Source organism: Poecilia latipinna, unplaced genomic scaffold (assembly GCF_001443285.1).
Source record: "Poecilia latipinna isolate Pla-1442-1.1 unplaced genomic scaffold, P_latipinna-1.0 Scaffold2592, whole genome shotgun sequence".
In the NCBI taxonomy this organism is placed as follows: Eukaryota; Metazoa; Chordata; class Actinopteri; order Cyprinodontiformes; family Poeciliidae; genus Poecilia; species Poecilia latipinna.
Genome location: NW_015115208.1, coordinates 90,519 through 114,857, shown reverse-complemented (window position 1 = coordinate 114,857; position 24,339 = coordinate 90,519). Strand labels below are relative to the sequence as shown.

The window sequence follows — 24,339 nt, the reverse complement described above, 5'->3', positions numbered from 1 at the left end:
AGTCTATTAATTTACAAAGAGAAAGTTTATTCCCAAGAGGAAAACATCTCAGGTAGAGCCAATCTTAACATGAGTAAATATCCCAGCAGATTCAGCCCAAGTGCAGAGGATGAAATTCAAAAATGACCAGAACCCCTCAAGAGCTCCAAGACTCCTAGGATGGAGTCTAGGAGTCCATCCTAAACTCTATCGGCCTCAGTTAGCAGGTTAGCAGCAGCTAATCTACAGCAGAATGGCAACAAGTCGCATCAAAACAGAGAAGGAACATGCTAATGCTAGGCTAACATAGCTGCTGAAAATACAAAAGTCTGTTTGGATGTGGAGTGGGAGTGGTGGGGTTGGGATGTGATGTGTTCACTGACTCAGGCTGCTTTCATCACTTCGACATAATCATTTTCAGCCATTGTTTACGTCCAGATTTACCGTCTGATGTCTTCTGCTGCAGAATTATGATGCATGTCTCCCGTCAATGATGGACAAAATGTAACCTGGTTCAGATGCTTGGAAAATGATTGGATGTGATTTAGTTCTACATATAGAAGTGGCACCAATTTGATTTATTTTTGAGTGAAAACATCGGAGTCGGGCTGTTCAGGCTGCCATGACATGCTGTTTTTATTTTGTTTTTTAATTATGTAAAGCACCTTGAAATTCCTTGCTGCTGAAATGTGCTAGACAAATACAATTTGATTGATTGATTGATTGATTTAGTTTGAGTCCTGCTGAACACAGCCAGAGTTTGTTGATCAGAAACATTTTGGTATGACAAAACAAAAAAAAATCTGAGGGGGTTGATTTTACTACATGTATGAAGAATTGGACCTCGATCATTAAATAACTTGGAATGCTATCAAGGACACAAATGTAGCAAATCCTGATGAGTCCATCCCTAATTCAGATCAGCAGTTTACCACATGTCGACGTGCATGGCGCTGCTTCGTTGCTGCGCTTCAAACGGTTACATTTCCGTGTGAATCAGAATACAGAACTAAAAGGAAGCATATCAGGTTAAAATGAGTTCTCTGTGTGCTTCACAAATGGCTAAAAACATTAAAGAGAGAAATTAAAGGATATTTTCTTGAAAAATAATCTAATTTTGCAGAAAAATCCAAACCAACATCTATTTCTTTCATCTGTTAGAACAGGAACTGGACCCAGTTGGTGGAGAACAACAGGACCCAGGCCCAGACGCCCCCACATGGTAATCTGCAGCTGATGGCACAATATCAATAAAATATCAGCTGGCATCAGTAATTACAGCTGCTCAGAGCGTCTGTGGCGTCCCACTTCAGGTTGAACAAAAGCCTCCTGGTCCGTCTGTCTGAGGACAGCAGAGGAAGAGGAGGAGGAAGAGTGAATGTGTTTAAAGCTGCTGTATTGCGTTTTCTCCCAGATGGTTCGTGCCGGACCCTGAAGTGTGTCAACCAGGTTTAATTGCTGCTGCCGCTGTGTGTGGCGCAGATGGAGCCCAACAATGACACAGGAACTGACTCTGGGCTTCGTCACACAAAGAGGGGCGGGGGAATTAATCTGCCCCGTCTGCAGCCGTTTAACTGCCCCGACAACAGCAGACCGCCCCGCTCTAATTACCCCCCAGACACCTGGGTCGGTGCATTCTGAATGAGATGCAAACACAGCAGGAAATGCATGACCCAGCCTAAGGAACTGGATTGGGGCCATAAATTCATAACTTTAATCTTCTGAGATCAATAGCATTAGCTTCTGGTAAATACCATGTTGTTGTGGAGCGACAGCATCAGATTTAGCTGCATATCATCTTAGAGTAGCACCTTAGCTTAAGGTTTCACTAAATATCATGTCAGAAAATTTTTTAGCATTAGCTTCTGGTAAATCCCATGTTACAGTGGTGCTTTGGCGTTAGCAGAACTGATCTTTATGGTTAGCACTTTAGGTTTAGCATAGCTAGCTTTTTAGCTAGCAGTGCTCACCACTGTTAGCTGATAGTTGTTCTCGAGTCGGCCTGACTCCAGTTCCTGATCCTCACAAGAAGCTGCAGGATTCTGGCAGATTTTCTGGTCAGACGAGACGAAGACAAACAAAGAGGAGAGGCTCGTCTGGTCAGCACGGTGGTGGCGGTGTTATGGTTTGACCTTCAGTGACGGCGGAGCTGCTGATTATGGTAAACGTCTCCAAACTCTGCAGACGTTGACCATCAAGGTTCCTGGATGGAAGCAGGAGTTTGGGATCCAAAAACCCAAAGAATGTTCTAGACTATTCCTGTTTTCATTCCCTAACTGAGAACTGTTGGTGTGTTCACAGAGTTTTTAGTGTTGATGCATTTAATGACCATTAAAAACAAACAGATTTTTCATTCTTGGGCCTGCTGATGGACGGAAAACTGACCTTCAACAGATTGAAGTGGTTCTGGTGAAGGGTGATTGAAAATGTCTCTCCTTGGAGCCACTGCTCTTAGCTCTCAAAGTGTCACCAGAATAACAAGCAAGGGGTCAGATGTCCGCCAGCAGGTCCTGAAGAAACACTGAAGATAATTGATTCCAGGTTTACGCATCAATAATTCAACATGTTTTGCATTTTTAAGCACATCTAAGTGATGAAGATTTCTCACTAGTGACAGAAATGAATATGCAGATGACTGCACACACCAGCATGGAGAAGAGCTGAGATCCTGCTAAAGCTGCACCTGTTAGCCTATCAGCTCGCTCCGCCCCGCTGCACCTGTTAGCCTATCAGCTCGCTCCGCCCCGCTGCACCTGTTAGCCTATCAGCTCGCTCACGTTTCTGTTCAAACTGTTGGATTCCAACAACACCGCTGTCCCTGGAAAAGTAGCTTTGTTTCTGAAAAACCTCAAACCTCTGCCGTTGTCCCAGAAGAACAAGCCGTTCAGCTGTAATCAGGCCGTTATCTGTCTGAGGTCAAACGCCACCTGCAAGCCGAGCCAAAGCTACAAGCCAACGGTTCGTCCAACAGAAATGTTTTACGTTTTTCCAGATATAGAGGCCGACCGATACGGCCGGCTCTGATGACCCGCCGACACCTGGCGACCACCGGCTTATCGGCCGTAGCTCCCAGTCTGTGACATCAAAACGCCACGAGGACGACTCCGCCTGGAACCAGCTGATTAACCAGGATTCATCAGACGACCTTTGACCTCAGTGACTGCAGAAGACCCTGCAGGATTAGGGAGCATCTGAGCAGGAAGTGAAGGCAGCAGGAAGTGAAGGCAGCAGGAAGTGAAGGCAGCAGGAAGTGAAGGCAGCAGGAAGTGAAGGCAGCAGGAAGTAAAGCAGCAGGCAGCCGCCGGCTAACAGCTGATCGCTGCGTCAGAAGGAACCAGGAACTCATGAAAACAAAAAGTTTCAAAACTTTGTCCTACTTCTGAAGGTCAAACCAACGACCTTCCTCTGGCGCCTCCAACATCACCAAACACCACAGCGTCTCAATGATCCTCTCTAAAAGGGGCGTAGCCAGCATCTTCAAACTGACTCAGATCTTGCCACATATTCCCAATTGGATTTAGGTCTGGACTTTGACTAGGCCATTCTAACCCATGATTATGTTTTGATCTAATCCAGAGTTTAGATCAAAACACATCAGGCCATGGCGTGTCCTGGAACATCACGACCTTCACGTTTCAGGACACATCAAGGTCATGACTGTCCTCTAAATGGTAAAACAAAGGATGAACAAACTGTCAAGATATAATAAATATCTGTTTGCATTTTAAGAGAAATTAAATATTTGCTCATGTTGGTCTGCTCTGTATCCAGAACCAAACATGGAGACATTCAGCTTCTATGCACCTCAAGTCTGGAATAAACTTCAAGAAAACAGCAAAACAGTCGAAACACTGAGATCCTTTAAATCTGGGCTGCAGACCCAGCTGGTCAAACCATAATACATGGAATATCGATCGACATATTTGATGCTCACTGATGATTTTGATGATGGCAGTTGACAAAATGTAATGTTTGTTTTCAAACTGGTGATTATATGATGGTGTGATAACTTTGTATTTTTATGAAGTAGAGCACTTTGAACTGCCTTGTTTCTGAAATGTGCTGAACAAATCAACTTGACTGATGATGTAACTTGGTGGTAAACGACTGCGACCTGGAAAACTCTACAGTAAAACGGTTCATTTATCAATTTATTAATTATAGATTTGCCTCTTTGATAACAATAACAGAAATCTTTATGCCAAAAATAACCAAACTCAGTTTAAGGTCTGAGTTGGACCTGATGTTTCACTTCGCAGGAAACACAGTAAACGCCTGGTATTCACAGGGGTCAGAGGTCACAGCCACCACCGAATAACTACAGTCTGAAAATACTGGAGACAACAGAGTCACAGGCTAAGAATGATTTTAAAATGATGAGAATAAAGTCATAACAATGAGAAAAACACTGAAATAATGTGAGAATGAAGTTGCTGTCCTCTTATCACTTTATTGTTGTAATTAGTTTTTAGCCAGGCCTCATCAGTCTGTTGTCTGTCAAACTGCAGATGTAACTCCATATGAATTAACTGTGCTAGCGCTGGAAGCTAACAGCTACGGACATCCTGTGTGTGGTTTGGGTCGTCAACAGAACCGGACCGGTCCAGACTGAAGGGAACCATCAGAGCTGACCGTCCCTCCATGCAGGACCTGTACATGTCAAAGGTCAGGAGGTCAGCTTGCAGTTAGGAGCTCTGCAGACCCCACACATACTGGACTTGAACTGTTTTGATTTTACCTGCAGGGCGGCGCTACAGAGACGGATTCTTCCTTCAGTTCTGGATCCAGACCGTTCGTCCTTCTCTTCCTGAACTGTAATTATTCATGTTTCCATGAATAACATATTTCTACAGCGAGATCAAAGTGAAAAACGTGTTGTTGTTTTTTTGCACAAACTGTGTGAATAAACTGGATGACCTGCATTCAGCTGTAAATGTGTAGCTGTTGGTGAATATCTGTTAAAAACAACGAATCATTTCCCAACATGTCTGACTCTGTGCAGCAGGATGTGAGCTCAGCGCTGCTCAGCGGCCAAATGTAGCTGTGACAGAAAATATGGCCTCTCTGCAGGCTCACTGCAGACGCCGGTGCCGCTGACGCCTGGTTCCTCCTGCAGCATATGCTCCGGCTGTGAGCGCACACAGCCGCCCTGATTCACCCACATCCTGGTCCTAACGCCATCATGAAGCATCTTCTCTGCCTCCAGCGCCACAGAGAGGCGTCCAACCGTCCCACCTGTTTGAGGAGAGCGGACGCTCTCTGAAGCCTCATCCCGGTGGAAACAGATCTGCAGGAGAAGATTCAGCTCAGAGAGGATGATTCAGATCACAGAAACGGCTGTGATCAGGATTCATGGGGATCAGGGGCCACAACGCGTAAAATGCTTCTAACAGTCAATTCTATGGATGCAGGAAACGAATAAATAATCCAAACTCCAAAACAGACAAACACAAAGACAGATGAAAAAGAAAAATGCTGCAACAGCAGGAAATAGAAGCAAATAGGAAAATAGCAAAAACAACAGAAACTTTCCAAGCTCACGCCACAAGACGAAGTCCTCCAGACCACTAGGGGGAGTCGAGCCAAATCTCACAGGAACTGACCATCAGTAAAGATGGGATGTTCAGGATAAAGTTGTAGGAAGAAAGAAGAGTCACATACTTTACAATTTTACAGAACAGCAGCATGTTTAGTAGGTAATATGAGCTACTGCAGACTCCCCCTAGTGGTCCAGAGGACTTACTGCTGTTTGTGCAATTTGTAGCCTTTTCCCAAGGTTGCAACATTTTTCATTACAATTTGTTTTATTAATTTCAGGTTTTTGCTGCCGTTTTCTGAGGATGATTCGTTTGCAGCGTTTTTCTGTTCTTTTGTGTATTTTGGAGTTTGCATCATTCGAGGGGTTGGAATTTGTTTCGCCATTTGCTGCACATTTACATCTGTCAGCAGCAGTAACATTCTATGATGTACTTTAATATGCTTAACACAGTTAAACCGTCCAGCGCCACCATAGGAGCTGGAGTCCATCTTCTTCCTTTTCTCTTTGGGAAACAGCCAATCAGTGCCAAGGAAAAGAAATGCAGCAACTGGATTGGCTACTTTGCAAAAGGAACCCAATAGTGTTGAATAACATAACTCCAAAGTATTCCAGCTTCCCAACCTGCATTTTATTTAGGAATACGTAAATTTTCCAGGAATGACAGAAAATCTGTTAATAGGCATCTCTCCGCCCTCCTCTGGCTCCGCCTCCAGCTACCTGGCTCCGTCCTCCTCTGGCTCCACCTCCAGCTACCTGGCTCCGTCCTCCTCTGGCTCCACCTCCAGCTAACAGGCTCCGCCTTCCTCTGGCTCCGCCTCCAGCCAACTGGCTACGTCCTCCTCTGGCTCCACCTCCAGCTAACAGGCTCCGCCCTCCTCTGGCTCCACCTCCAGCTACCTGGCTCCTCCCTCCTCTGGCTCCGCCTCCAGCTAACTGGCTCCACCTTCAGCTAACTGGCTCCACCTCCAGCTAACTGGCTGCACCTCCAGCTACCTGGCTCCTCCCTCCTCTTGCTCCGCCTCCGGCTAACTGGCTCCACCTTCAGCTAACTGGCTCCATGTCCAGCTAACTGGCTGCGCCTCCAGCTAACTGGCTGCGCCTCCAGCTAACTGGCTCCACGTCCAACTAACTGGCTCCGCCCTCCTCCGGCTCCGCCTCCAGCTAACTGGCTCCGCCCTCATCTGGCTCCGCCTCCAGCTAACTGGCTTTGAGTATTGGGTCTGGTTCACAGCGTATGAAGTTAAATTTTTTTCTCCAATTATTCAATGAAAAACAAGAAAATTAACCTCAGTTAAGTAAAATAAAATTGTAATCAAAACTTTTGGAATTGAAACGATTCCTTTTTTTAAAACAAAAAGTTTAGTTTAAAAAAGTTTTTTAAAATTAAATAACTAATTTTTGTCTTGTGAACTTAAAAATTTATTTTCCAAACAAACTTTTGTTTGCACACATCAGAAATCTTTTGTTGTGATTTTAGGCCCCACCCCCAACGTCATGTGAGAATCACAAGCAAAACTTTGAGTCACAAACAAAAACTTAGAATAGCAAGAAAAGATTTATGACATGAACAAATAAATTTGTTTTGCAAATAATGTTTTCACTTCATATTTTAATTTTTAAAAAAGTTTTTTTTTAAGCTAAACTCAGCAGGCTTTTCTCATGGTGACATGCATTAACAATTCACTATTTGCTTTTGTCTTTTTTCTGCAGTTCCACATTAAAGTTTGATGCAGCTCTGCTTTCCTGAATGGACCATCTTCANCTCCACTGCAGCAAACAGGCAGCTCTGTTTTATAGATTACAGTCACTAAAAGGTTGCATTGTGCGCTTATTTATAGTTTTAATAGTGTAATTCTGTAAAGACAAAATGTCTGGTGGTCCAGCTCTGATTTACATTTCTTGGTAAAATACGGGTTTGAATATTGCAATACTTTCCTATAACAAAATAGACCTGCAGAAAGAAATTACTAATAAAATATCTTACATTTACATAGTGTCATAATGTGTGGTTGAGGTGGTGAGGATGAGGATGTGGAGACCCAGGTAAGATGAAGAATGATGAACAACAGAGAACAGCACGGAGGAACAACTGACGGCACAAGGAAACAGGTTTCACAGGGAGCAACGGGGAAGATAGGGATGTAGACACGACGGCACAGGGAAACAGCCTTTAGCGCCATAACACGACAACAACATTAGACGAGGATCCGACTTTCAAGAACAACAGGTGGGTTTAAATACACACGGGGTAATCAAGGGGTGAGACACACCGGGGAAACAATCAACGGGGAGGACAGGACAGAGACTCACAGGAAAAGCAGGACTGAACACAGGAAATCTCAAAAATAAACACACAGAAACCGGGATCGTGACACATAGTTGTATGCTCTATATAGAGATTTTCTTAGCTTTGATTGTATATCTCACAATTTTGTAATTTATCATTGTTTATTAAACTCTGAAAGCTGAGTGGTTTTGTTAATACTCTATCCTAAAAGGCGGTTAGATGTGCCCTCTTTTTTTTGAGCACCTGCCCCTTTAGTGGTCTCTGCACGGCCCTGGGTGATGTCATCCTGCAATGTGAGCGTTCCCATGATGCAATGCTCTGGAGACTGAAGCAGGTTTGACCTGCTGCGTCTGAAATGCTGAGCAGCATCTTTATTTTTCCTCTGCAGATTTCTGGTGACGTCTCCAGTTTGGATCTTTTGTTTGGGTTTCTCGTCGCCCTCCTCCCCCTCGCTGCTATATTTGCCCTCGGCCCACACACCCCTCCCTCCCGGTTGCCATGGCAGCACCGTGGCTCAGCATTATCCGCGCAGCAGCATCCAGTCGGCAGCGCTGGAGGACCTGCGCTCTCCAGAACCGGGCCAGCAGGTCCTGGAAGGGTCCAAACAAAGCTCAGCAGGGGCGTCCAGAGCCTTTCTTTGCTCTACATCAATATTTTATGTTGAAATTAAAGATTTTCATTCAAGCTGAACTGATTCTTGTGGCATAAATTTTGTTTTTAGTTAATGGTTTAAAAAAGTTTAGAAAGATTCTTGATCAGTTCAAGACATCAGTAGACTTTATTTCCTGTAAAACTAGAGGTAGTTAAAATGTTTTCAATGTTAGCAAAAGCGCTAAACAAAATATGTCTCTGTTTAAAATCAATAAATCTGTTTACTGTAGAACTACAGGCTGCTGTTCCACAGCAATGCATTCTGGGTACAGAATAATCGTAATCTGCTGCAACACAACACGGGTGGAGAGAGTGAGGAAGGAAATGGTTTTAAATTTAGCAAAGATGCTAAAGCGCTAAATGAAAAATTAGCTCCTCTATTAGCACATTAGCTCGGCTCACATCTGGTTCTCGTCCGAAGCTTTAAATTCAGAAATGGGAAAATTTCATTTAGACATTATCTAGTAAATGTTGTGATTTTGCTTTGTAGACTTTTTCTAACTAAACACTCATAAAACTCAAATGGATTGCGGTGTTCCTCAGGGCCGGGGAATCGGTCCTGTGTCGTTTTATTCCTTTCTTTTAATGAAAAAAGCATATTCATGAGGAGCATTAAACTCCATAACATCATGGTTGGAAGCAAATAACATATACCAACATAAGTTTAAGAAATTTATTTTCAGTTCACCTGGAGTTTATCCTGTCCCTCTTTGAGTTTCACAGCATGAAGCTGAATGAAACGTTCTGTTGAGGAGCGCTGCGTCGTTTTGTTGGAGTTTATCTTGCTGTTCCTTGGTTCCTTGCTGAGCTACAAGTTCATGTTCTCTGATGGGAACATGGAGCCGTTTGAAGTCCTGCAGCTGCAGCTTTTACAGCAGAGTCAGCAGATTCAGGAGCAACATAAAGGTTGCTTCATGATATAAATACTTGTTCCTGTCATCTGAGCAGTTTAAGGCCAGTTTGTTTATTCTAAGTTCTGTTCTAAATGGAATGAAGAGCGTCTGAACTGAGCCGGTTCCTCTGCTGGCTTTATTCTACATAAACATGAAAAAATTGTCTTGATGATGTAAATCAGCTTTGATTGTTTCTAATTTTGCTCAGGAGAAAAGTAAAGCAGCAGATCTGTGACCAGCAGCTGGCTAAGGGTTAGAAAACAACTCAGAACCAAACTGGACCTGTTCTGAAATCTGTAATAATGAAGGGCGGTTGGCTGTGCTGTGGTGGTGCAGGGGGTTCAGCACAACCCACATATGGAGGCCTCAGTCCTCGACACAGCTGTCGCAGGTTCAATTCCCAGCCTTGGTGACCTTCGCTGCATGTCTTCCCCCTTCTCTCATTACCCACTTTCCTGTCAATTAACTATCAAATAAAGGCCACTAGAGCCAAAAAAATAATAAGTAATGAAGGGAGGAGCTGCTCAACATGGCGGTGTCATGTGAAATCTTTTTTATCCTTCCATCATGTTTTAATGTTTCTCATTAAAAACAAACCTGCAGTGCTACTTTGACGCTTTCATGTTTGACAAATCCTTCAATCTCCATGGCAACCATTCAGCTGTTAAAACGCCTGGGTGGGCCTAGCCCCGCCTCCCCCATTCTGCTCCTTCAGACTAGCCAGCAGCAATTAGCAAACAGCTGCTGAACTCATTATAGGAGCTGCTGCTCAGAGCAGCGCTGGTAAAAACATTAAAGGGTTAATAGAGGAGCCATGCTGGCATGACTTCCTGGAGGCGGAGCTTCAGGAAGAGCAGGAGATTTAAAGAGACAGAGACACAATTTAAAAGCGTTAAACCATGAAGTAGAATTTTTTTGAGTCAGATTTGATATATGTAGTATTTTTAAATCAACTGACGAACATAGTTACTTGATTATGCTCTAAAATGGAACCATGTGCCTGGAAACACACGATACCTCTGCTTTGAGGTGAGAGTTTGTACCCGAGGCCAGAAGTCCTTCTGGCATTAAAACAAAATAATAGAGAAACTCCTAACATCTTTAGCCTGGATGATCCAGATGATTGGAACATGCAGGTTCTAGAAGCCCATCAGAGAAGATGAGCACGCTCAGTGTGAGCTGCAGGTGGATGTAATCCCCTAACAGGATGACGGCAGATTGGACCGCATTAATGAGACCAGCAGGCAGGAGGAGTCCAAGGTCCTCGTCCGTCTCTTCAGAGTAAATGTTCTCAGATAAGAGGCTCTGCACTGAGACAGAGATGGAGGATTTAGCTAACAAGCTAATGAACGGTCCAATTACAAAAGATCACAGAGTCCTGGAGCCACTCATTTATGAACAGAACCAAGTTCTACCGGACCCGTCAGAACATCACATTCATTTGGGGCTTTTCATGATTCATATCAACCTTTTTCTTCCAGGATGAGATGATCCACAGAACAGGGAGCATGAGTTCACATTTAGGACCAGAACCACAAACAGCCGCAAAGATACACATGAACAGCAAAACCTGAGAACGTCACAGAACCAACCGGTTCTGGTGAGTGATGATGACTGGGTCTGGACTGAGCAGTACCTCATGGAAACGCCCTCAACATCTAAAGGCTGGGATAGTCATGAACCAGGAAGAAGACTCAAACTGTCCTCCTCAGATGACAGGGAACCAGGAACCACCGAGGTTCAAATCATGAACGTTAATCTGCTGGAAGGACGGCGGCACCGTGAAGCTGAACGGAGGTCTGCAGACATGGACCAACAAAATGTCTTCTGGAGAAACAAACACCGACAAGACGAGACTTTAACCTGTTGGTCTCAGGTTGTCATNTCCTCTGGCTCCGCCTCCAGCTAACTGGCTCCACCTTCAGCTAACTGGCTCCACCTTCAGCTAACTGGCTCCACCTCCAGTTACCTGGCTCCGCCCTCCTCTGGCTCCGCCTCCAGCTACCTGGCTCCTCCCTCCTCTTGCTCCGCCTCCAGCTAACTGGCTCCACCTTCAGCTAACTGGCTGCGCCTCCAGCTAACTGGCTGCGCCTCCAGCTAACTGGCTCCACCTCCAGCTACCTGGCTCCATGTCCAGCTAACAGGCTCCGCCCTCCTCTGGCTCCACCTCCAGCTAACAGGCTCCGCCTTCCTCTGGCTCCGCCTCCAGCCAACTGGCTACGTCCTCCTCTGGCTCCACCTCCAGCTAACAGGCTCCGCCCTCCTCTGGCTCCACCTCCAGCTACCTGGCTCCTCCCTCCTCTGGCTCCGCCTCCAGCTAACTGGCTCCACCTTCAGCTAACTGGCTCCACCTCCAGCTAACTGGCTGCACCTCCAGCTACCTGGCTCCTCCCTCCTCTTGCTCCGCCTCCGGCTAACTGGCTCCACCTTCAGCTAACTGGCTCCATGTCCAGCTAACTGGCTGCGCCTCCAGCTAACTGGCTGCGCCTCCAGCTAACTGGCTCCATGTCCAGCTAACTGGCTGCGCCTCCAGCTAACTGGCTGCGCCTCCAGCTAACTGGCTCCACGTCCAACTAACTGGCTCCGCCCTCCTCCGGCTCCGCCTCCAGCTAACTGGCTCCGCCCTCCTCTGGCTCCGCCTCCAGCTAACTGGCTTTGAGTATTGGGTCTGGTTCACAGCGTATGAAGTTAAATTTTTTTCTCCAATTATTCAATGAAAAACAAGAAAATTAACCTCAGTTAAGTAAAATAAAATTGTAATCAAAACTTTTGGAATTGAAACGATTCCTTTTTTTAAAACAAAAAGTTTAGTTTAAAAAAGTTTTTTAAAATTAAATAACTAATTTTTGTCTTGTGAACTTAAAAATTTATTTTCCAAACAAACTTTTGTTTGCACACATCAGAAATCTTTTGTTGTGATTTTAGGCCCCACCCCCAACGTCATGTGAGAATCACAAGCAAAACTTTGAGTCACAAACAAAAACTTAGAATAGCAAGAAAAGATTTATGACATGAACAAATAAATTTGTTTTGCAAATAATGTTTTCACTTCATATTTTAATTTTTAAAAAAGTTTTTTTTTAAGCTAAACTCAGCAGGCTTTTCTCATGGTGACATGCATTAACAATTCACTATTTGCTTTTGTCTTTTTTCTGCAGTTCCACATTAAAGTTTGATGCAGCTCTGCTTTCCTGAATGGACCATCTTCANCTCCACTGCAGCAAACAGGCAGCTCTGTTTTATAGATTACAGTCACTAAAAGGTTGCATTGTGCGCTTATTTATAGTTTTAATAGTGTAATTCTGTAAAGACAAAATGTCTGGTGGTCCAGCTCTGATTTACATTTCTTGGTAAAATACGGGTTTGAATATTGCAATACTTTCCTATAACAAAATAGACCTGCAGAAAGAAATTACTAATAAAATATCTTACATTTACATAGTGTCATAATGTGTGGTTGAGGTGGTGAGGATGAGGATGTGGAGACCCAGGTAAGATGAAGAATGATGAACAACAGAGAACAGCACGGAGGAACAACTGACGGCACAAGGAAACAGGTTTCACAGGGAGCAACGGGGAAGATAGGGATGTAGACACGACGGCACAGGGAAACAGCCTTTAGCGCCATAACACGACAACAACATTAGACGAGGATCCGACTTTCAAGAACAACAGGTGGGTTTAAATACACACGGGGTAATCAAGGGGTGAGACACACCGGGGAAACAATCAACGGGGAGGACAGGACAGAGACTCACAGGAAAAGCAGGACTGAACACAGGAAATCTCAAAAATAAACACACAGAAACCGGGATCGTGACACATAGTTGTATGCTCTATATAGAGATTTTCTTAGCTTTGATTGTATATCTCACAATTTTGTAATTTATCATTGTTTATTAAACTCTGAAAGCTGAGTGGTTTTGTTAATACTCTATCCTAAAAGGCGGTTAGATGTGCCCTCTTTTTTTTGAGCACCTGCCCCTTTAGTGGTCTCTGCACGGCCCTGGGTGATGTCATCCTGCAATGTGAGCGTTCCCATGATGCAATGCTCTGGAGACTGAAGCAGGTTTGACCTGCTGCGTCTGAAATGCTGAGCAGCATCTTTATTTTTCCTCTGCAGATTTCTGGTGACGTCTCCAGTTTGGATCTTTTGTTTGGGTTTCTCGTCGCCCTCCTCCCCCTCGCTGCTATATTTGCCCTCGGCCCACACACCCCTCCCTCCCGGTTGCCATGGCAGCACCGTGGCTCAGCATTATCCGCGCAGCAGCATCCAGTCGGCAGCGCTGGAGGACCTGCGCTCTCCAGAACCGGGCCAGCAGGTCCTGGAAGGGTCCAAACAAAGCTCAGCAGGGGCGTCCAGAGCCTTTCTTTGCTCTACATCAATATTTTATGTTGAAATTAAAGATTTTCATTCAAGCTGAACTGATTCTTGTGGCATAAATTTTGTTTTTAGTTAATGGTTTAAAAAAGTTTAGAAAGATTCTTGATCAGTTCAAGACATCAGTAGACTTTATTTCCTGTAAAACTAGAGGTAGTTAAAATGTTTTCAATGTTAGCAAAAGCGCTAAACAAAATATGTCTCTGTTTAAAATCAATAAATCTGTTTACTGTAGAACTACAGGCTGCTGTTCCACAGCAATGCATTCTGGGTACAGAATAATCGTAATCTGCTGCAACACAACACGGGTGGAGAGAGTGAGGAAGGAAATGGTTTTAAATTTAGCAAAGATGCTAAAGCGCTAAATGAAAAATTAGCTCCTCTATTAGCACATTAGCTCGGCTCACATCTGGTTCTCGTCCGAAGCTTTAAATTCAGAAATGGGAAAATTTCATTTAGACATTATCTAGTAAATGTTGTGATTTTGCTTTGTAGACTTTTTCTAACTAAACACTCATAAAACTCAAATGGATTGCGGTGTTCCTCAGGGCCGGGGAATCGGTCCTGTGTCGTTTTATTCCTTTCTTTTAATGAAAAAAGCATATTCATGAGGAGCATTAAACTCCATAACATCATGGTTGGAAGCAAATAACATATACCAACATAAGTTTAAGAAATTTATTTTCAGTTCACCTGGAGTTTATCCTGTCCCTCTTTGAGTTTCACAGCATGAAGCTGAATGAAACGTTCTGTTGAGGAGCGCTGCGTCGTTTTGTTGGAGTTTATCTTGCTGTTCCTTGGTTCCTTGCTGAGCTACAAGTTCATGTTCTCTGATGGGAACATGGAGCCGTTTGAAGTCCTGCAGCTGCAGCTTTTACAGCAGAGTCAGCAGATTCAGGAGCAACATAAAGGTTGCTTCATGATATAAATACTTGTTCCTGTCATCTGAGCAGTTTAAGGCCAGTTTGTTTATTCTAAGTTCTGTTCTAAATGGAATGAAGAGCGTCTGAACTGAGCCGGTTCCTCTGCTGGCTTTATTCTACATAAACATGAAAAAATTGTCTTGATGATGTAAATCAGCTTTGATTGTTTCTAATTTTGCTCAGGAGAAAAGTAAAGCAGCAGATCTGTGACCAGCAGCTGGCTAAGGGTTAGAAAACAACTCAGAACCAAACTGGACCTGTTCTGAAATCTGTAATAATGAAGGGCGGTTGGCTGTGCTGTGGTGGTGCAGGGGGTTCAGCACAACCCACATATGGAGGCCTCAGTCCTCGACACAGCTGTCGCAGGTTCAATTCCCAGCCTTGGTGACCTTCGCTGCATGTCTTCCCCCTTCTCTCATTACCCACTTTCCTGTCAATTAACTATCAAATAAAGGCCACTAGAGCCAAAAAAATAATAAGTAATGAAGGGAGGAGCTGCTCAACATGGCGGTGTCATGTGAAATCTTTTTTATCCTTCCATCATGTTTTAATGTTTCTCATTAAAAACAAACCTGCAGTGCTACTTTGACGCTTTCATGTTTGACAAATCCTTCAATCTCCATGGCAACCATTCAGCTGTTAAAACGCCTGGGTGGGCCTAGCCCCGCCTCCCCCATTCTGCTCCTTCAGACTAGCCAGCAGCAATTAGCAAACAGCTGCTGAACTCATTATAGGAGCTGCTGCTCAGAGCAGCGCTGGTAAAAACATTAAAGGGTTAATAGAGGAGCCATGCTGGCATGACTTCCTGGAGGCGGAGCTTCAGGAAGAGCAGGAGATTTAAAGAGACAGAGACACAATTTAAAAGCGTTAAACCATGAAGTAGAATTTTTTTGAGTCAGATTTGATATATGTAGTATTTTTAAATCAACTGACGAACATAGTTACTTGATTATGCTCTAAAATGGAACCATGTGCCTGGAAACACACGATACCTCTGCTTTGAGGTGAGAGTTTGTACCCGAGGCCAGAAGTCCTTCTGGCATTAAAACAAAATAATAGAGAAACTCCTAACATCTTTAGCCTGGATGATCCAGATGATTGGAACATGCAGGTTCTAGAAGCCCATCAGAGAAGATGAGCACGCTCAGTGTGAGCTGCAGGTGGATGTAATCCCCTAACAGGATGACGGCAGATTGGACCGCATTAATGAGACCAGCAGGCAGGAGGAGTCCAAGGTCCTCGTCCGTCTCTTCAGAGTAAATGTTCTCAGATAAGAGGCTCTGCACTGAGACAGAGATGGAGGATTTAGCTAACAAGCTAATGAACGGTCCAATTACAAAAGATCACAGAGTCCTGGAGCCACTCATTTATGAACAGAACCAAGTTCTACCGGACCCGTCAGAACATCACATTCATTTGGGGCTTTTCATGATTCATATCAACCTTTTTCTTCCAGGATGAGATGATCCACAGAACAGGGAGCATGAGTTCACATTTAGGACCAGAACCACAAACAGCCGCAAAGATACACATGAACAGCAAAACCTGAGAACGTCACAGAACCAACCGGTTCTGGTGAGTGATGATGACTGGGTCTGGACTGAGCAGTACCTCATGGAAACGCCCTCAACATCTAAAGGCTGGGATAGTCATGAACCAGGAAGAAGACTCAAACTGTCCTCCTCAGATGACAGGGAACCAGGAACCACCGAGGTTCAAATCATGAACGTTAATCTGCTGGAAGGACGGCGGCACCGTGAAGCTGAACGGAGGTCTGCAGACATGGACCAACAAAATGTCTTCTGGAGAAACAAACACCGACAAGACGAGACTTTAACCTGTTGGTCTCAGGTTGTCATTCACAATGACAGGGGTGTCAAACTCCAGTCCTCAAGGGCCGCTGTCCTGCAGTGTTTAGATGTGCCACAGGTAAAAAACAGTGGAATGAAATGGCTTAATTACCTCCTCCCTGTGTAGATCTGTTCTCCTGAGCCTTGCTAATGACCTAATTATTCTTTTCAGGTGTGGTGCAGCAGAGGCACATCTAAAAGTCACTAGACTAAAAGTCTAAAAGTCACTAGAGGACCCAAATTTGGGTCCTCTAGTGACAGACAGGTTAAAACTAAAAACAATCCACCACGTGTCAAATGTGGTAGAGGCAGCATCATGCTAGTAATATCAGAGCTCTGGACAGAAAAGCAGCTATTTGTAGCAAAAAACGAGTAAGATTTGCAGCTACCTGTTTTTTGATAAAAGTTGTAAAATTTGTAGCTAATATCTTTTTGATAAAAAAAGGCAGACTTCTAGCTTGTCGCTGTTTTGAAAAAAGTTCCTAAGTTTGTGGTAATTTTTTGAAGTGTTACCAGAGTTGTAGCTAGCTGCTTTCTAGAAAAAAGCTGCTAGTTGTGTTTTTGAAAAAAGTCGCAGCGTTCTGCTCGTCTCCACATGTGGCCACGCCCCCTAGAGTTTCTTGGCTCCGCCCACTTTGGTGCAGTTTTCCAGAACTCGTCAGGGTTAGGCTGTCAAAGAGGGATTCGGTTAAATATGAGAGAGCAAAGTCAAACTATGAGACATTTAAACTTTTAGCCTCCCTGCTGGTACAGAAGCAGCAACATGAGAGACGCTGTGCGTTCACATGACTTTATGAATATTATTACATGATGTGGAATAATAATCAGGAAGACCTAAAACTGCGTGTGGTTCAAAGTCCGACTGACTGGAAATCACAGGCTAGCGCCTGTGCGTTGTTCAGACTCCCTGCAAACGAAGCTCAGAGAGGCTGAGGCGAGACACGCCAACAACGCTTCATCTGTCACCTCAGCCTGCTCCGTTACTGCAGCCCGAGGCCGGCCGGGTCAGAGGTCAAATGCTGCTGAGGATGAACCCGACACAGTCCTGAAATATAAGCCTGGAAAAGCCCAGATCCGTGTCACATCGTCAGCTTCCGCTGCCAATCTGAGCCACAGCGATAAGAGCGGCGCCGCGCCGACGGAGACATCCGCCAAGACGACAGGCTGACCGCTTCGTCTTCTTCATACATCAATCAATCAATCAATCAATCAATCAATCAATCAATGTTTAAAAGCCTGAGGCTAAAGTAGCATCTCAAAGATGAGACTCTGTCCTGTTGGTAGCATTAGCATGCGGAAACCTCTGGGTGCTAGCCAGAACCATGCTAGCATCATGCTAAAGCTAACCCAATCAAACTCTCTGGGTAGAACAGAAATAGTTCTTTTTTTGTAAATATGCAAAAGTCCTGACCGGAACCTGCGTGTTGTGTTTCCGATACGCCTGTAAATCAGACGCACAGCTACATCCGCTAACAGCAGCGATGATGAAGCTGCTTCTTTTAGATCACTAAGTGTTGATTTCTGCTTCCAAATGATTTGATTGGACACTGGAGAAGACTACTGTTGTGTTCAAATTGTCCAAATAGGAGCTAGCATATTAGCGAAGCTATGCTAGCCTAAAATAGCATCTCAATGCTAACGTGTAGCAGCTAATGCTACATGTTAGCCACAGTCCAGATTTGTAAAGAAGCTGAATAAATGATCAGAACTGTAAATATCTTTGTTGTTGTGTTTGTTTATTCAATAATTTATGAATGTCGGAAAATAAATCAATGTCAGTTTGAAAAGATAATAAATAGATTAAAAAACATGAAAACAAAGGATATTATATTGGTAGGTTTTTAGTTAGCTTAAACAGAAAATATAATTCACATAGTTAGTTTTTCCCCAATAGTTTTTATTGCAGTTAACATTTTTTTCTCAATTTCAGTTTTTGCTATTTTGGTAGTTTTAATTAAAAATAATTACCTTTGTGTGTGTGTGTGTGTGTGTGTGTGTGCGCGCGTTTGTTTGTAATATCTTGTGGGCACGATTTTCCTGACATATACTACGTTGTGGGGACCAATTGCTCCTTGTGGGGACCGGAGCCTGGTCCCCACAAGGGGAAACCCTGTTTAGGGGTCAGGGGTCAGAGTTAGGGCTAAGGTATGAATTGAGTTTTGGTTGGTTAGGGTTAGGAAAAGGGTAAAGGTGGTTTAGGCTGTAGAAATGAATGGAAGTCAATGGAAAGTCCCCACAAAGATAGCAACACAAACGTGTGTGTGTGTGTGTGTGTGTGTGTTGCTCATCTATGTATCCAAAACTAACTCGACAGAGTTTCTGTTTCCCGTTTCTCCAGGAATCTTTATTTTCCATCATTTGTTGATTGTTTTAATTATTTTAATTTCTCGTTTCTTTGCCGACGTTTCATGGATCCAGAATCCAACCAGCCTGACTCCATGTTGTCTTCGGTTTGCAGCTGAGAAACTGACAAAATACAGTCTGCTTTAAGAGAACTTAAAACTTACATAATTTAGATTATTAAGTCTAAGTTAGCTTAGAGCCACGTTTGATACAGACCTGCAGGTTGAAAACCAAACCTTCATAAACTCTGATTTCTGCCTTGGACATGTTTGAGGACAGGTTCACCTGTCAGTGGCTGCAGATTAAGGAAGAGGAATTTTTGATAATCTCTTGTCAGGTTTTGCCAAACATTTGATGAGATAAAGTAAAAAAAACATCTGATTAAATCATGAACCTGCAGATTCTCTTCATCAGAATCAAATCAGATCAGAAACCTGAGATGAACCAACAAATAAACATCTAATCTAAAGAGCAGAGTTAAAAACATCTCTACAAACATTAATGTAACATTAAATTTCCCAGAATCGTGGATCTAAAAGTGCATCAGAATAAGTCGGTGCCATTTATTCTGTTTCTGTCCTAAAATATGGATCAAATCTGCTGAAACAACCAAATCCTGCTGCAGAAATTTATCATTTCTGAGTATTAAAAACCCTGCAGGGATTTTAAACATTTCCATTCAGATTAACATAAAAGTTCATGTTTTATTGCTGATCTTCAGCTAAAAATAATCATCAGGAAAGTTTCCCACAGGGTGATTACGCCTCCGTCATGCTGAACACTTCAGCGATTTAAATAAATATTTGATCCAGAATGAAACACAAGAAACCACCAGAACATCAGCAACAGAACCGGGTCCTGGTTCAGTTTGAACATCTTGGTGCAGCAGGTAGGTTAATAGCAAACGGCTCCGTCTGATCAAACTTCATTCAGTCATCATTCAGTCATCATTCAGTCATCATTCAGTCATCAGTCATCCAGACCGTCCAGTCACGTAAAGCTAACCCCGTCCACAGGAACATGATTAAAATGTTTTCATGCTCTGTGGTGTTAGCCATTCAGTTCACATTAGCGGCGCGCTAAAGGTTTTAGAAGAACAACGACTGGAAGAAGGATTGTTAAAACAGAGGAAGCTGCTTCCCTTCGGCCGACCAAAAGGTGTTTCTGTAAATATTCCTGCTGTCGGATCCGCCTCTCCTTTGGTTTTGTCTGCAGCGCATTTATTTCGCGTCAACGTTGTGAAAAGCAACATGCAGCTGAACCTGCGCGGCGCATGGTGGGATAATTAACGCTGGAGAACAACGGCAGCGACCGACAGGACCGCCAACAGCAGCGTGACGCGATGTTGGCGACACAGACGGAGGACAACGCGCCGCCAGGCCACCGCCCCCCACGCCGCCGCCGCCCTGGTGTTATCGCCGGGACACAGGGAGCCTTTCAGCAGCTCAGTATCAGCGATCCTCACCAGACAGCCGGCTGCAGATAGGGCGGGGGAGGGGTCGGAGGTCGACGGCGAGGCCACAGATTTACATCCGCTCTGAGTTGACCTCGTGACCTCTGCGAGGGGGGGTCACATATGGAGCTGCGATGGTGGTGGGGGTTAATGCCGGGATGCAGACAGTTCCTCGTTTAAATTAATCCAAGGATCAGATTCTGGGATTTTCAATTTGCGCTCTGACCTCGGCGCTTCATGATAACATCTGCAGCTGTGATGGCGGCCGCAGGACGGCGGCGAGGACGCAGCCTGCTGATTGGTTCCTCCAGAAGGTCAGCTGTCTGAATGCCACATTATCACAGAGAGCAGATCTGCAGTTAACAGAACTTTATCCAGCTCACGCTTCCAGGACAGAGCCGGAGATTCCAGATCTGCTCTACTTCAGAGACGTTTCTCCGGTGAAACGCATCATGAACCTGACCCTGAGGAACGCCACCGTCCAGCAGGGCGCAGTCTGCTCCTCCATGTCAGAACCAAACGGATTCATCATGTAGGAGGATTCACAAAGGAAAGAGGTTTCCAGAGACTTTCTCCAGACTATCTGGGTTCAGAAGATTTCACACCTGACTTCATGTGTCCGATGGTGTTCCACCAGGTTCTGTCCTAGCTCCCCTCCTCTTTATAAACAGCTGATACGCTAACACTGATGACCCAGCACCAGCAGAATCACATCATCTGGTAATAACAAAGCAGAACTGACCCAAAGCTAACCCGGAACCGTCAAACTGGGATTGGACAGAAATCTGGTCCACAGCTTCACCAGGAAAAACAAGGGGGTAACACTTTATTTGGAGGGGGGTGAATAAGACTGTCATAACACTGTCATAAACATGACATAACACCTGTCATGAACATGAATAAGCCTTCATGAATATTTATGACTGTTGTCATAAAGCGTCATTCGGTAAATTATGACACTTTTAATACAAAGTTGACATTATTCGAAATATCTTTGTTATGACAACTTGACATTAACCAGGAAATCATTACTGTTTAAACTTTACCTTTAATAACATAAAGTTACCTAATTTTTAAAGTGAAATCAGTAATACTTTTATAACAAATTAGTATTTTTGGTAAAAAAAATAAAAATAAAAAAACAAAGTTGGGGGATTTATCTGTAAAGGAGTCTGGAGTCAAATATTCTGCAGAATTTCACAAAAAAAATATTTTTATCAAAGCTGTTTAACTTTTGAAGGAAATATTTCGACACAAACATATAAAGAGAATTAAAAATTATGTTTAATTTAGACAGTGAGATGTTTTAATGTTTCTGACCAAGCTGAGTTTTGCTGTGATGTCAGTGCTGGACCGTCGTTACGCTGAGTTTTAATTATTAATCCGTTCAATCAGAGGACAGATCCACATTATTATCAATTCCCTTTTTCACATATTTCATCCTGACTTCTCAAACAGATTTATTAAAATGATTTTTTAAGTACTTTAACATCAATCTTTGTCTGAAGCTGAATAAATTATTCGGCGAGTTTATAAAGTGTTTGTGAGTTTTAAAGTTTGCCTCTGAACCTGCAGCTCTGGGAGGAAGGCTGTGATGAAGAGGAGGAGGAAGGCTGGAGGTTTTCGTCACAGACGCCCCCCTCCATGACCTCTGACCCCAGCAGCCCTGATGGGTCCCTTCGGCTTCAGCCTCGGCTCCCCCTCATGGAATGAAACCGAGGAAAATCAGGAAGGAAACAGAAACATCTGAAGCTCTGATCCGTCAGTTTCAGAAACTTTTCAGTTCAAACTGGAACCAAGAACGTTTATCAGGATGAAAGTCTGGAGCAACGAGAGGCTTTAAAGGGAATCTATGGTAAAAAAAATCATATTCTGGATGTTTTTATTCTTCCATTCCAGTTTCTACTGCCTCAAAAAACACCCAGCTGGTTTTAGAATAACTTCATGTTTTTTGTGTCTGGAAAACGAGTCACTTCAAAAACCTGCAAAACGTAACGTCACCACTGGTTGGTTGAGCAGAAGGCTCTACTTATGCTTTTCACAGATGTACAGTTGTGTAATTGCTCATCTGTTTGCAGCCATTTCCTAGTGTGAGTGTAAACGTTGAGTTGGGGGCGTGGCCAGCAGCAGCTGTTTAGATTTAAAGTGACAGAGACCTTAAAACATCTCATCTCGAGTGTTTGTGTGCAGAACCAGACGGCTAATGACTCTCGCTAATAGAGCTCAGCTCAGCTTTCTGCATTACACCGTCTGGCCTCCATCTAATCCTCGTCTTCCTCCAGCCAACATGGAGGCAGCAGCTACAGAGAGAAAGTTGGAGAGAGAGGAAGACGGATGGAGAGACGGATGGACCGGAGGAAGAGGAGCGGTTAGAGCTCTGAGCAACAAAGCTGCTGGTTGGTTCAACGATGAAGAACAAAGAAAATCACTCTGCAGAAACACAAAATCTCAAAGTATTTTTTGTCTACGTTCTTGATCATCTGATTTATTTCCACACATGGAAAAACTTCAGAAAGGAAACATTTTATGATATCCAATGACTATCAGGAGCTCTGATCAGCTGATCAGGTTCGTCACATAATGAAGGAAATATTCAACTGCAGCTGATCAATCATGAAAATCCATCAATAAACTCTGATCCTGAAAAAGCTCAAGCTTCTCGCCTGAACCAAACGGACAGGAAGCGATGCGGTTAGAACCAAACGGACAGGAAGTGACATGGTTCTGCTTCCCACTGATGTCGTTCAACTAAAACACTTTTTTCTTCCCAAAGGTGAATTATATCAGCAAGACTTAATTAAAACGTTTAATCTACTTAATTCAGGTTTTGTAATTAATCATATTTTAATTATGTCCAAATATAAGCAAACTTTTCATTTAAAAAATGTTTTTGCTCTTAACTTTTTGACCAAACACACATCTGAGCTAAACAACAAAAATATTTAGTTTCTGTTCTTCAGCCAGCAGATTGGAGCAAAGAGTTTCAGGAAGTCCTGATTATTCATGGAGCTTCTTTACAAATCTGCACTGTGGACGCTAACAATAGCGTTAGCTTCTACATGCTAGCATTGAGATGCTATTTAGTCTAGCATAGAAACACTGATAGGCTAACTCTTTTCAACACAACTTGAACACAACAGATTTTCCAGCGTCCAATCAGATCGTTTAGAAGCAGAACTTAACACTGCTGCCGTTAGCGGATGTAGCTGTGCATCAGATTTACAGGCGTACCAGAAACGATTCCACCGGGAACGTTTCTATGAAAAAAAAAAGTTAATTAATTGCCTTAAAACTTTTAAGGTGTCAAAATTAATGTATCTAATTGATTGAAATCAATGATCAATAAACGTTTTGCTCAGACTCAGAACGAGTGCCGTTACTTCTTTTGGTGTTTTGAGTTACCATGGCGATATAATTAGGCAAAAGCCACGCCAGAAAACCCCCCAGTTATGGGTGTGTTTGACAAACGGACCGGAGTCGTGTCGAAGCGGACCGGAGTCGGGATAAAGCGGACCGGAGTCGGGATAAAGCGGACCGGAATCGGGTCGAAGCGGACCGGAGTCGGGTCGAAGCGGACCGGAGTCGGGATAAAACGGACTGGACTGTTTTGTTGGGTGTGAAGCTTTAACGTTTATTGGCTCTGGTTTGTGAAAACAGCAGAAATAGCTAGCATTAGCATAAGCTAGCTAATGCTAATTAAGGTCTGAGATGGTTTTCTATTAATTTTGGATTGAGCTGCGTTTAGGAACCTGCAGACGGTTCCAGACTGACAGGAGGAGAGTTTATGAATGAAGTGATGGGGCTGCAGTTCAGACTCATTTAATCAGATTAGTGAGGCATTCCCTGCAGCCAGTCCCATTGACCCGCTGTGACCTCTGACGCATCGGGGAGAGAGAGATGCAGTTGATCCGCCTGCTGAGCCTCCTGGAGCTGAAAACTCACAGATCAGCTGGAATCTGTCCAGACTCAGAGAAACCATAGACATAATATAAGGATAGACCCTCATGGACCGCTCTCGCCTATTGTCGCTGACGAGATTT

The 24,339-nt window shown here is 43.7% G+C and overlaps 1 protein-coding gene and 2 long non-coding RNA genes across 3 annotated transcripts in view; 2 read left to right on the top strand and 1 right to left on the bottom strand.

Annotated features, from left to right (window-relative positions):
• LOC106938435 (phosphatidylinositol 3-kinase regulatory subunit gamma) overlaps positions 1 to 24,339 on the bottom strand; it is an 85,564-nt gene that overhangs the window by 20,431 nt on the left and 40,794 nt on the right. The window lies entirely within an intron of this gene.
• Positions 7,460 to 8,500, top strand: LOC106938436 (uncharacterized). Its single transcript, XR_001422619.1, has 2 exons — positions 7,460 to 7,745; positions 8,194 to 8,500. It is a non-coding gene; the product is annotated as an uncharacterized LOC106938436 (long non-coding RNA).
• LOC106938437 (uncharacterized) lies at positions 12,739 to 13,779 on the top strand. The gene is made up of 2 exons (XR_001422620.1): positions 12,739 to 13,024; positions 13,473 to 13,779. It is a non-coding gene; the product is annotated as an uncharacterized LOC106938437 (long non-coding RNA).